Here is a 10,937-nt window from a genome sequence, read left to right as displayed (position 1 = left end):
TTTAGTGTATGTACAGCATAACCAGGGAATTTTGCTGGATTCAATCTGATTCTGTGCAGAGGGGGCTGCCTCACCTTCAGAGCTTCCTGCTTGTGCTCTTTCTGCCTAACACTCCTGCTCACAGGATTTTCCTCTAGGGGAGTAGGAGCACATAACCAGTGGTATTTCCTGTGCAGGTTTGACTGTGCACGTCTAGGACAGGGAGAGGCATCACTGGTGTAGCTCCTTAGTGACATACCACAAGAAAGCAAGAGTTGGGTTTGCAGCCACTGTTGCTGCTGTGGCTAAAATTCATGATCTGTAGCTGAAATCAGATGTCTTTTGGTATCTTCATTAAGCAGTATTTCTGACTTCAATATCTTCTTCATATTTCCATATATAACCTTGCAAGGATGTACCAAGGAGGATGTGATTATCAATTTATGTAGGATGTTTGAGAAACAAAGGAGGGAGTTATAGAGCATGGGAAAAATATGGACAGACACTTGCAATAAAAACACACAAGAATGTTTACCAAGTCCAAGCAGCTATCTGGGACTTATCCATGTCCATGCACTACTTGCAAGCATGAGATATCATTTTTCACAGGGAGTTCTGGAGTGTAATCCATCATCATTCAAACCAAACCAGCCATTCTCTGAAAGCTATTAAGGTCATGAGATGTCACCATACCTGTCTGTAAAATCCATCATGTTGGGGAAACCAGTGGCCAGTGCATGGCATTGTGAAACACTGTGAGGCAGAAGCTGTATTTATCTTTGTTAGAATTGACAGATCGTCCCTGTAGCTTCAGATTAGCCCACACTGACATACCAGCTCTATATATTACCATCCATCAGGGTGTTCTCCCTTGGAACAAGCCAGCTACTACTCCAGCTTGAGGATTTCTGGATTTGTTGATGGATTTGGAACACTGTGAACATATATAAGAAGATAGACGCCTTTTGAAATGCTAAACAGTGCTTTTCTTTACTCCTAGCAATTATCTTTGGTGTTGGATTGTTCCCTCCTCCCATCCTTCATATTTATTTATTTTCTTGAGCCTGCAAGAGTATTTTTCACTGAATGTTTTCAGCCAGATAGCCTTGCTTCTGCAGCAATTCAGCACAACATACAGCAGTGCACTTTACATCATATCTTCAAGATTCCCAAAAGACTAAATACCAAGTTCAGTCTCTGTACCTCACTGACTCATCCGAGAGTCTTTTGGGCTCATCAGACTTCAAGTTAAAGCCATTGCGTCTGTGCAGGGGACACTTATCCATCTGCACCATGGTAACTTCACAGCTATTGAAGTGCATGTTAGACCAGAGCTGATTTAATGTAGCAGGCTGATAAGGACACCTTTCTTTACTACAAAAAGGAAATAAAGAAATATTTCTTTTATGTGCTGAGAATTGGCTCTCACTTATGGGTGTTTCTGAGTGTCTGACATTTTATCAGTCAAAAGGTAGAATTTTCTTTCTCTTTAACTGGCTTTGTGCTTCTCATACTATTACATAATTATGAAAGAATGCCCAGTAGTGGCCAACAGTGAATGCCAGAGCACTGTTTGAGCAGGTCAAACTTACAATGATACTTCCTCAGAGGATACTCCCAAGTATTCCTGGGCTTGAAGTCTTTATATTTCATAGCTTCTGACAGAAATTTCTTCCATTAATCCTTCCAATTGCTTTTTAAATCTAGGCAAACTTTTATGAGTTGTAGAACCTTTGGAATAAGTTGCATTAGTAAACTATTTTCTTCATATTTAAGTGGAATGCCACTTCTAGAATGACATCTGAAGAGATTTAAGGGGAAAGAACATTTACACTAAATTACATAGCTGCTAATACATATACAGATTATTGTAAAAATATGCATACATTTTATAAAACATGTTAGTTAGAATGCCCAGGCCTGGATGGTATTCAGCCAGAACTTTTGAAGTTGTTCAGGGACAAATAGATGATTATAAACAATACATGTAATCTCTCCCTGTTGGGCAGTGCATGTAACCAAGCCCACATGTCCCTGCTGCTTTCTCTGGTCCCCTAGGGTGCATTTTTGAGTGCCTCTTTTTGCAGGGTCCCAAGGGGTTGAGCAGAATCCACACAGAGAATAACATTGGGCACTTTGTGCCCTCTCCTACAGCACTGCCAGAAGTACAAGGGTATGTTGCTGGGGTAGAGAATCAGAGGAGAAAAAACAGAAAACTTGTGGCTTGAGATAAAAGCCAGGGATGTCCAGGATCAGGCGCGCATGTCCAGTGGCCTGTTACTCTGATCCAAAAACATCCCATGCATTGTACCACCCACAGATGTTGGGCATGGACATGGACACGCTGACCCATGGGCCACCCACACCCCAGGACACAGGTGGACACCAAGCAATGCAGTGCTGGTGCACAGTGCACCAGGGACACACACAGACTCATTGTGCAAGCTTGCTATGCTTTATTGCCGGAGCCAGGCCCATGTGGTGGCTGGTCTTCTCCAGGGCTCGGGCTCTAAAATTCTACTGAGTCTGCCGGCCCCGTGTGTTCTTCCGGCTCTTCCGGCTCCTCTTCTTCATGACGTCTGCGTCTCTTTAAGGCGGGCCGGTGGTTGGGGACTGGGAGTTCGCGTGTTGCCCCTTGGCCCCTAGCCCGCATGGTTCGGCGGCGAGGGCGGCCTGGGCCAGCGCGCCGGGTCTTCCGCAGGGGCTGCTGGCTTCGTCTCCGGCTTGGGCTCCTGGGCCTTCTACCACGCCGACGGTAACCAGCCATGGTGGTGCTCGCTGAGAGCTGTGAGCAGCTGTCCTGCTTTTATAGGGGTACCGGGCTGGAGGCCTTTGTGATGCAAGCGCCTTACAGTGCCAGTCTCACCAGTGGTGTCACAATGGCTGCAGGGCAATGTTCCATGGCTACTGGCCAACCCCATGGCCACCTGGAGTGAGCAGCTGTCCTGTGGCTTCAGGGATATTGCTTCACTGCCACCATAGTCTGGAGGGCTGTCCAGGCTGTCTAGCAGTGCAGATGATGTGGTGGGAGGAGGCAGCACAGAGACAGATGAGCCCATTGTGGCGTTGGTGCTGGTAGCAGTGATGGTGTTGCCAGCTTTGCTTGCATGTATGGCTTTTGATTTCCCTAGTAAATTGGCTTTTATCTTGAACCACAAGTTTTCTCATCTTTATTCCTCCAGTTCCCTCCACCAGCAAGCTGGTGTGGGGAGTGAGCCACTGCATGTCACTTAGTTTGTGGGTGAGGTTGAAGTGCTGCCCAAATGCACCATGGTTGTCCAAGGGCGGCAGGCGCACATCTGCTCACCAATGGCACAAAATGGTCTGCAGAGTAAGAGCCTGGAAATGATAGTCTTCCCCAGTGTCTGCAGAGGAACCTCTGCTGCGTTATTTGGAGCACCTCCTCCTTCTCCCCAGCCTTGGCCTCTGCAGGACTGTTTCTTGCATGTATTCCCAAAGACATTATCCCTGAGGCACTGTCACTTTTGTGAATGGGCTCAGCCTTGGCCAGCAGCAAGAGGTGGCACTAGCCCTGGCCGACATGAGACAACTGGTGGCATCTTCTCCCAGATGCTTTCCACTCCATCTCCTTGCTCTGAAGCCCTCACCAACCCACGTCCAGTACAGGCACAGGTCACCAGAGGGAGGGAGGGGGAAGCTCAGCAGCACTGGGAAGCATGTTGTGGGGTCAGGGAGTCTCTACAGGGACACATCTATGAAGGACAGTGTGACAAGCCTGCCACAGGTGGGGGGACGGCCAGGGTGAGAGTCAGGAGTGGGGTGGGCAGAGCAACTTGCACTGTTTTGTCTGCCCTTTACCCTTAAAGGCTCAGCAGTGCCACTGGAGAGGGCATGAGGTCCTGAGGGATCTCTTCTCTGTGAGCTCTGCTCAGCCGCTAGGGACCCTTCAATAAGAGGGACTGAAAAAGGGAGCCCAGGGGACCAGTGGCAGTAGCAGAGGTTATCCATGTGTCCTTGATCCCGTGCACTCCCCGCAGGCCAGGCAGAGCCATGAGCTGCAGACACAATCACACCTCATCCTGGACAAGGGCAACCCTGGACATGCGCATGGCACACATGAACATCCTTGGACATATAGATTGCACACAAGAACATCATGCCTGGACACACACATCCTGCTGTTGGGCATGGACGTGGACACACTGACCTGGGCCACCCACACCCCGGGACACAGGCGGACACCAAGCAATCCAGTGCTGGTGCGCAGTGCACCAGGAACACACACAGACTCATTGTGCGAGCTTGCTATGCTTTATTGTCGGAGCCAGGCCCATGTGGTGGCTGGTCTTCTCCGGAACTCTGGCTCTAAAAGTCAAAGTCTACTGGCTCATAGAACACGTCCGGAACATCAAAGTCGTCCGGCTCATCTGACTCCTCTTCCTCATGGCGACTGCGTCTCCTGGGGGGTTGGCGCTTGGTGATTGCATGGCCACGTGATGCGCGTTGACCCCTTGGTCGCCTTCTGCGGCGGCGAGAGCGGCTGCGGCCAGTGCGCCGTGTCCTCCGCAGGGGCTGCCTGCTGCGGGTCCTGCTCCTGCGCCCTCTGCCCCGCCGACGGTAACCAGCCATGGTGGTGCTCGCTGAGAGCTGTGAGCAGCTGTCCTGCTTTTATAGGGGTGCTGGGCTGGAAGCCTTTGTGATGCAAGCGCCTTACAGCACCAACCTCACCAGTGGTGTCACAATGGCTGCAGGGCAATGTTTCATGGCTACTGGCCAACCCCATGGCCACATGGAGAGAGCAGCTGTCCTGTGGCTGCAGAAACATTGCTTCACTGCCACCATGGTCTGGAGGGCTGTCCAGGCTGTCTGGCAGTGCAGACGATATGGTGGGAGGAGGCAGCACAGAGACAGATGAGCCCATTGTGGCGTTGTTGCTGGTAGCAGTGATGGTGTTGCCAGCTTTGCTTGCATGTATGGCTTTTGATTTCCCTAGTAAATTGGCTTTTATCTTGAATCACAAGTTTTCTCATCTTTATTCCTCCAATTCTCTCCACCAGCAAGCTGGTGTGGGGAGTGAGCCACTGCATGTCACTTAGTTTGTGGGTGAGGTTGAAGTGCTGCCCAAATGCACCATGGTTGTCCAAGGGCGGCAGGCGCACATCTGCTCACCAATGGCACAAAATGGTCTGCAGAGTAAGAGCCTGGAAATCATGGTCTTCCCCAGTGTCTGCAGAGGAACCTCTGCTGCGTTATTTGGAGCACCTCCTCTCCTCATTCTCCCCATGTATTCTGGGCATTGACTTCCTCTGGAGCAGGTATTTCAAAGACCTGAAAGGATTCAGGTGGGCCTTTGGAATAGGTGCTGTGGAGGCAGAGGGCATTAGGCAATTGAACACATTGCCTTCTGTAGTTGGGCTCCTGAAGGAAGAAGAGCTGCGAGTGCCAATTGCCACCTTGACAGTGCATCGCCAGCAGTACCCGACAAATAGAGAGGCTATGATTCCCCTCCACAAGCTGATTAATGAGCTGGAGAATAAAGGGGTGGTCAGCAAGACCCACTCACCCTTCAACATCCCCATTGGCCTGTGTGCTAGTCTGAAGGGGAATGGAGATTAACAGTGGACTGTTGTGGCTTGAATGAAGTGACTCCACTGCTGAGTGCTGCCATGACAGACATGTTGGAGCTCCAGTACGAGCTGGAGTCCAAGGCAGCAAAGTGGTATGCCACTGTTGACATCGCGGATGCATTTTTTTCCATTCTTCTGGCAGGAGAGTGCAGGCCCCAGTTTGCCTTCACCTGGAGGGGCGTGCAGTACATGTGGAACTGACTGCCCCAGGGCTGGAAACACAGTCCCACCATTTGTCATGGACTGATCCAGGCTGCACTGGAAAAGGGTGAGGCTCTGGAACATCTTCAGTACATTGATGACATCATTGTGTGTGGGAACACAGCATCAGAGGTATTTGCAAAGGGAAAGAAGATCATTGAGATTCTCTTGGAAGCTGGCTTTGCCATCAAGAACAAAGTCAAGGGACCTGCCAGAGAGATCCAGTTCCTGGGGGTGAAGTGGCAAGACGGACGACATCAGATTCCCGTTGAGGTCATCAATAAGATCACTGCGATGTCTTCTCCAACCAACAAGCTTTCCTAGGTGCCACAGGCTTTTGGAGGATGCATATTCTTGAGTATATTCGAATTGTGAGTCCTCTCTACCTGGTCACCTGCAAGAAGAACGATTTCCACTGGGGCCCTGAACATCAGCAAGCCTTCGCCCAGATAAAACAGGAGATTGCTCATGTGGTAGCCCTTAGCCCAGTCAGGACAGGATCAGAGGTGAAAAACGTGCTCTACTCTGCAGCTGGGAACAATGGTCTGTCCTGGAGCCTTTGGCAGAAGGTGCCTGGTGAGAATCAGGGTTGACCACTGGGATTCTGGAGCCGAAGTTATAGAGGGTACGAAGACAACTACACCCCAACAGAAAAGGAAATTTTGGCAGCTTATGAAGGAATCCAAGCCGCCTCAGAGGTCATTGGCACTGAAACACAGCTCTTCCTGGCACCCCGAGTACCAGTGCTCGGGTGGATGTTCAAAGCAAACGTTTCTTCCACCCACCATGACACTGATGCCACATGGAGCAAGTGGATTGCCCTCATAACACAATGCACTCATATTGGAAACTTGATTAGCCCTGGGATCTTAGAAATAATCACAAATTGGCCTGAATGTGAAAGCTTTGGTCTCACTGAGGAAGAAGAATAAGTGACATGTGCTGAGGAAGCTCCACCATACAACCAACTACCATCAGAGAAAACATGCTACGCTCTTTTCACTGATGGTTCCTGTTGCATTGTAGGGATGAACTGGAAGTGGAAAGCAGCTGTATGGAGCCCCACACGACAGGTTGCAGAAGCTGCTGAGGGAGACGGTGGATTGAGCCAACTAGCTGAACTCAATGCCATCCAGTTGGCCTTAGACATAGCTGAAAGAGAGAAGTGTCCAAAGCTATACCTTTACACTGATTTGCTGATAGTAGCCAATGCTCTGTGGGGTTGGCTGGAGAGGTGGACGAAGGCCAGTTGGCAGTGTAAGGGGAAACCAACCTGGGCTGCTCAGGAGTGGAAGGACATTGTCACTTGTGTAGAGAATCTACCCATGGAAGTCCATCGTGTAGATGCCCATGTCCCCAAGAGCCGAGTTAATGAGGAACACCAAAACAATGAACAGGTAGAGCAGGCTGCGAAGATAGTGGTGTCAGAGGTAGATTTGGATTGGCAGCACAAGGGAGAGTTGTTCCTAGCTCGATGGGCCCATGATGCCTCAGGCCATCAAGGCAGAGATGCCACCTATAACTGGGCACGAGACTGAGGGGTGGACCTAACCATGGACAGTATCTCCCTGGTGATCCATGAGTTGGAGTTTTCTGACCCATCTGTTAAAAGAGATCCAGAACCACTCAAACTTTGTTAGCAAAATCTGGCTGACAGTGTTGATTGTGTTTCGGATTGTTCTAATTGCTGTGGGAGGAGAATCCATTTATTATGATGAACAAAGCAAGTTTGTGTGCAACACGGAGCAGCCTGGCTGCGAGACCATCTGCTATGACACCTTTGCCCCTCTCTCGCACGTCAGGTTCTGGGTGTAACAGATCATTCTCGTGGCCACTCCGTCGGTTCTGTATTTAGGCTACGCCATCCATAAAATTGTCTGGATGGTGGAGCACAACGAAGCCAGTAGGAGGAGCTTGCTCATCTGCTGGAAACAGCACTGGGCCTTGGAGGAAGCTGAGGATGACCATGGGGAAGACCTGATGATGTACCCAGAGACAGAGGTGGAGAGCATCTGGCAGAGTGAAGAGAAGCAGAGCCCTGCCAAAACCAAGCACGACAGCTGGCAGCATATCTGGGAGGACGGGTTCATGACGATTTACATCCTGCAGCTCCTGGCCAAGGCCCTGTTTGAGGTTGGCTTCCTGGTGGGCATTATTTCCTGTAGGGCTTCCAGGTGAGCCCCGTGTTCGTGTGCAGCAGGAAGCCCTGCCCATAAACATCGATTGTTTCATTTCCAGGCCAGCTTTTGTGAGGGGAATTATCATCCCCTGCTTTTCCCCTAACAAACTGGGTGTAATTGCTAATACATCCCAAAAGAAAACTACCAAGGCCAGACTGGAAAACTGACATAGCATACGCATTCTCGATGGTTTCCATTACTTTCATCCAACTCCGATAAATTACTAACCCCAGGCATATTAAAATGGTGGTCCTGATTCTTTTTCCTGACTTATAAAAAGTATAAGCCAGGGATCTGAGTGCCCATAGCTGTGGACCTATGCCTAAGGCTAGGCTAGGTTCCAGAATAAAATTACTGAATCAAACAGCATGGTGTTTTTCTAATGCTGTTCCAAATCAGAATGTTTTTTTCCCCTTTTTGTTTTTGTTTTTTTTTCCACTTTCACATGCTGCATGTTGGGTGGCAAATTCTTTTTCTCAGTTTGGGAGACAAAGTTTCAGGTGGAACCGCTCTGGGAGGAGAGCCTCCTCCCAAGGGGAAGGGCTTCCCCCTTCCCTCTGCCAATGAAACAAATTAACCGCAGCAACTGAAATTGAAAAAAACGGAACTATTTATTAACACAAATTGAAATTGGGAAAAAACAAAGAAGGGAAAAAAAAAAAGGGGAGAGGTGCACCTGCAGGAGCTGACAACAGGGCAGGCGAAGCTGCTGGATTGCAGTGACTCTGCCCTTTCACTCACATGCGTGGCCATCCACTGAGTTCCGACCGGCCGGGGCAACCCGCAGGCTCCCCGGGATGGACAGAAGGGAAGGAAGGTAGGGAGGCCAGCGGGAGGAACAGAAAAAAAACCCCAAACAAACGAAACCTTTTTCCTAAGCTAGCAGGGAAAACAGAATCAGGGCAGCGCAGCGGCGCTGGTGCAGACCCTCACGAAGTCCGGTGGAGAGCCGTGTCCCACGAAGCCCAGCCTCTCCCCAGTCTCTCTGAGAGCCGCCTCCCTCACGATTCCCAGAGAGCTGTCTCTCCACCGCTTCTCCGAGAGCCGCCACCTCTGTCTCTCCAAGAGCTGTCTCTCCCCGCCGTCTCGCCCTCAGCCCTCCAAGAGCCGTTGACTCCGTCCGTTGGACGGAGCCGCTTTTACAGCCGGGCCGTTGGGCTGGGCCGTGTAACCGATCTAAACGTGCTGATTGAGTTGAACTGACCATAGCTCCGGCCCTGCCCAGGTCTGTCTTAAAGGCACAGAAGCCCTCGGCATTAAGCAGATGGTTAAGGAATAAATTAGCTTCATCATGTCACCCAGGACACCTGCCCTGGCCTCTACAGGACTGTTTCTTGCATGTATTCCCAAAGACATTATCCCTGAGGCACTGTCACTTTTGTGAATGGGCTCAGCCTTGGCCAGCAGCAAGAGGTGGCACTAGCCCTGGCTGACATGAGACAACTGGTGGCATCCTCTCCCAGATGCTTTCCACTCCATCTCCTTGCTCTGAAGCCCTCACCAACCCACGTCCAGTACAGGCACAGGTCACCAGAGGGAGGGAGGGGGAAGCTCAGCAGCACTGGGAAGCATGTTGTGGGGTCAGGGAGTCTCTCTACAGGGACACATCTATGAAGGACAGTGTGACAAGCCTGCCACAGGTGGGGGGAGGGCCAGGGTGAGAGTCAGGAGTGGGGTGGGCAGAGCAACTTGCACTGTTTTGTCTGCCCTTTACCCTTAAAGGCTCAGCAGTGCCACCGGAGAGGGCATGAGGTCCTGAGGGATCTCTTCTCTGTGAGCTCTGCTCAGCCGCTAGGGACCCTTCAATAAGAGGGACTGAAAAAGGGAGCCCAGGGGACCAGTGGCAGTAGCAGAGGTTATCCATGTGTCCTTGATCCCGTGCACTCCCCGCAGGCCAGGCAGAGCCATGAGCTGCAGACACAATCACACCTCATCCTGGACAAGGGCAACCCTGGACATGCGCATGGCACACATGAACATCCTTGGACATATAGATTGCACACAAGAACATCATGCCTGAACACACACATCCTGCTGTTGGGCATGGACGTGGACACACTGACCTGGGCCACCCACACCCCGGGACACAGGCGGACACCAAGCAATCCAGTGCTGGTGCGCAGTGCACCAGGAACACACACAGACTCATTGTGCGAGCTTGCTATGCTTTATTGTCGGAGCCAGGCCCATGTGGTGGCTGGTCTTCTCCGGAACTCTGGCTCTAAAATTCCACTAAGTCTGCTGGCTCCGCATGCTCTTCCGGCTCTTCCGGCTCTTCTTCCTCATGACGTCTGCGTCTCTTTAAGGCGGGCCGGCGCTTGGGAACTGGGAGTTCGCGTGTTGCCCCTTGGCCCCTTGGCCGCATGGGACGGCGGCGAGGGCGGCCTGGGCCGGTGCTCCGTATCTTCCGCAGGGGCTGCTGGCTTCGTCTCCGGCTTGGGCTCTCGGACCTTCTGCCACGCCGACGGTAACCAGCCATGGTGGTGCTCGCTGAGAGCTGTGAGCAGCTGTCCTGCTTTTATAGGGGTACTGGGCTGGAGGCCTTTGTGATGCAAGCACCTTACAGTGCCAACCTCACCAGTGGTGTCACAATGGCTGCAGGGCAATGTTCCATGGCTACTGGCCAACCCCATGGCCACATGGAGAGAGCAGCTGTCCTGTGGCTGCAGAAACATTGCTTCACTACCACCATGGTCTGGCAGGCCTGCTGGACACTATCTTGACATGGGAGACACAGGAGGGCTGTCCAGGCTGTCTGGCAGTGCAGACGATATGGTGGGAGGAGGCAGCACAGAGACAGATGAGCCCATTGTGGTGTTGTTGCTGGTAGCAGTGATGGTGTTGCCAGCTTTGCTTGCATGTATGGCTTTTGATTTCCCTAGTAAATTGGCTTTTATCTTGAATCACAAGTTTTCTCATCTTTATTCCTCCAATTCTCTCCACCAGCAAGCTGGTGTGGGGAGTGAGCCACTGCATGTCACTTTGTTTC

At 51.1% G+C, this 10,937-nt stretch overlaps 1 pseudogene; it reads left to right on the top strand.

Annotated features, from left to right (window-relative positions):
* The first annotated feature begins 7,234 nt into the window (after positions 1 to 7,234).
* Positions 7,235 to 8,245, top strand: LOC146436080 (gap junction gamma-1 protein-like; annotated as a pseudogene).
* Positions 8,246 to 10,937: the final 2,692 nt, after the last annotated feature.

Source organism: Lichenostomus cassidix, chromosome 5 (genome assembly GCF_008360975.1).
Source record: "Lichenostomus cassidix isolate B80296 chromosome 5, HeHo_3.0, whole genome shotgun sequence".
NCBI lineage: Eukaryota > Metazoa > Chordata > Aves > Passeriformes > Meliphagidae > Lichenostomus > Lichenostomus cassidix.
This window is presented reverse-complemented; position numbering and strand designations above follow the sequence as displayed.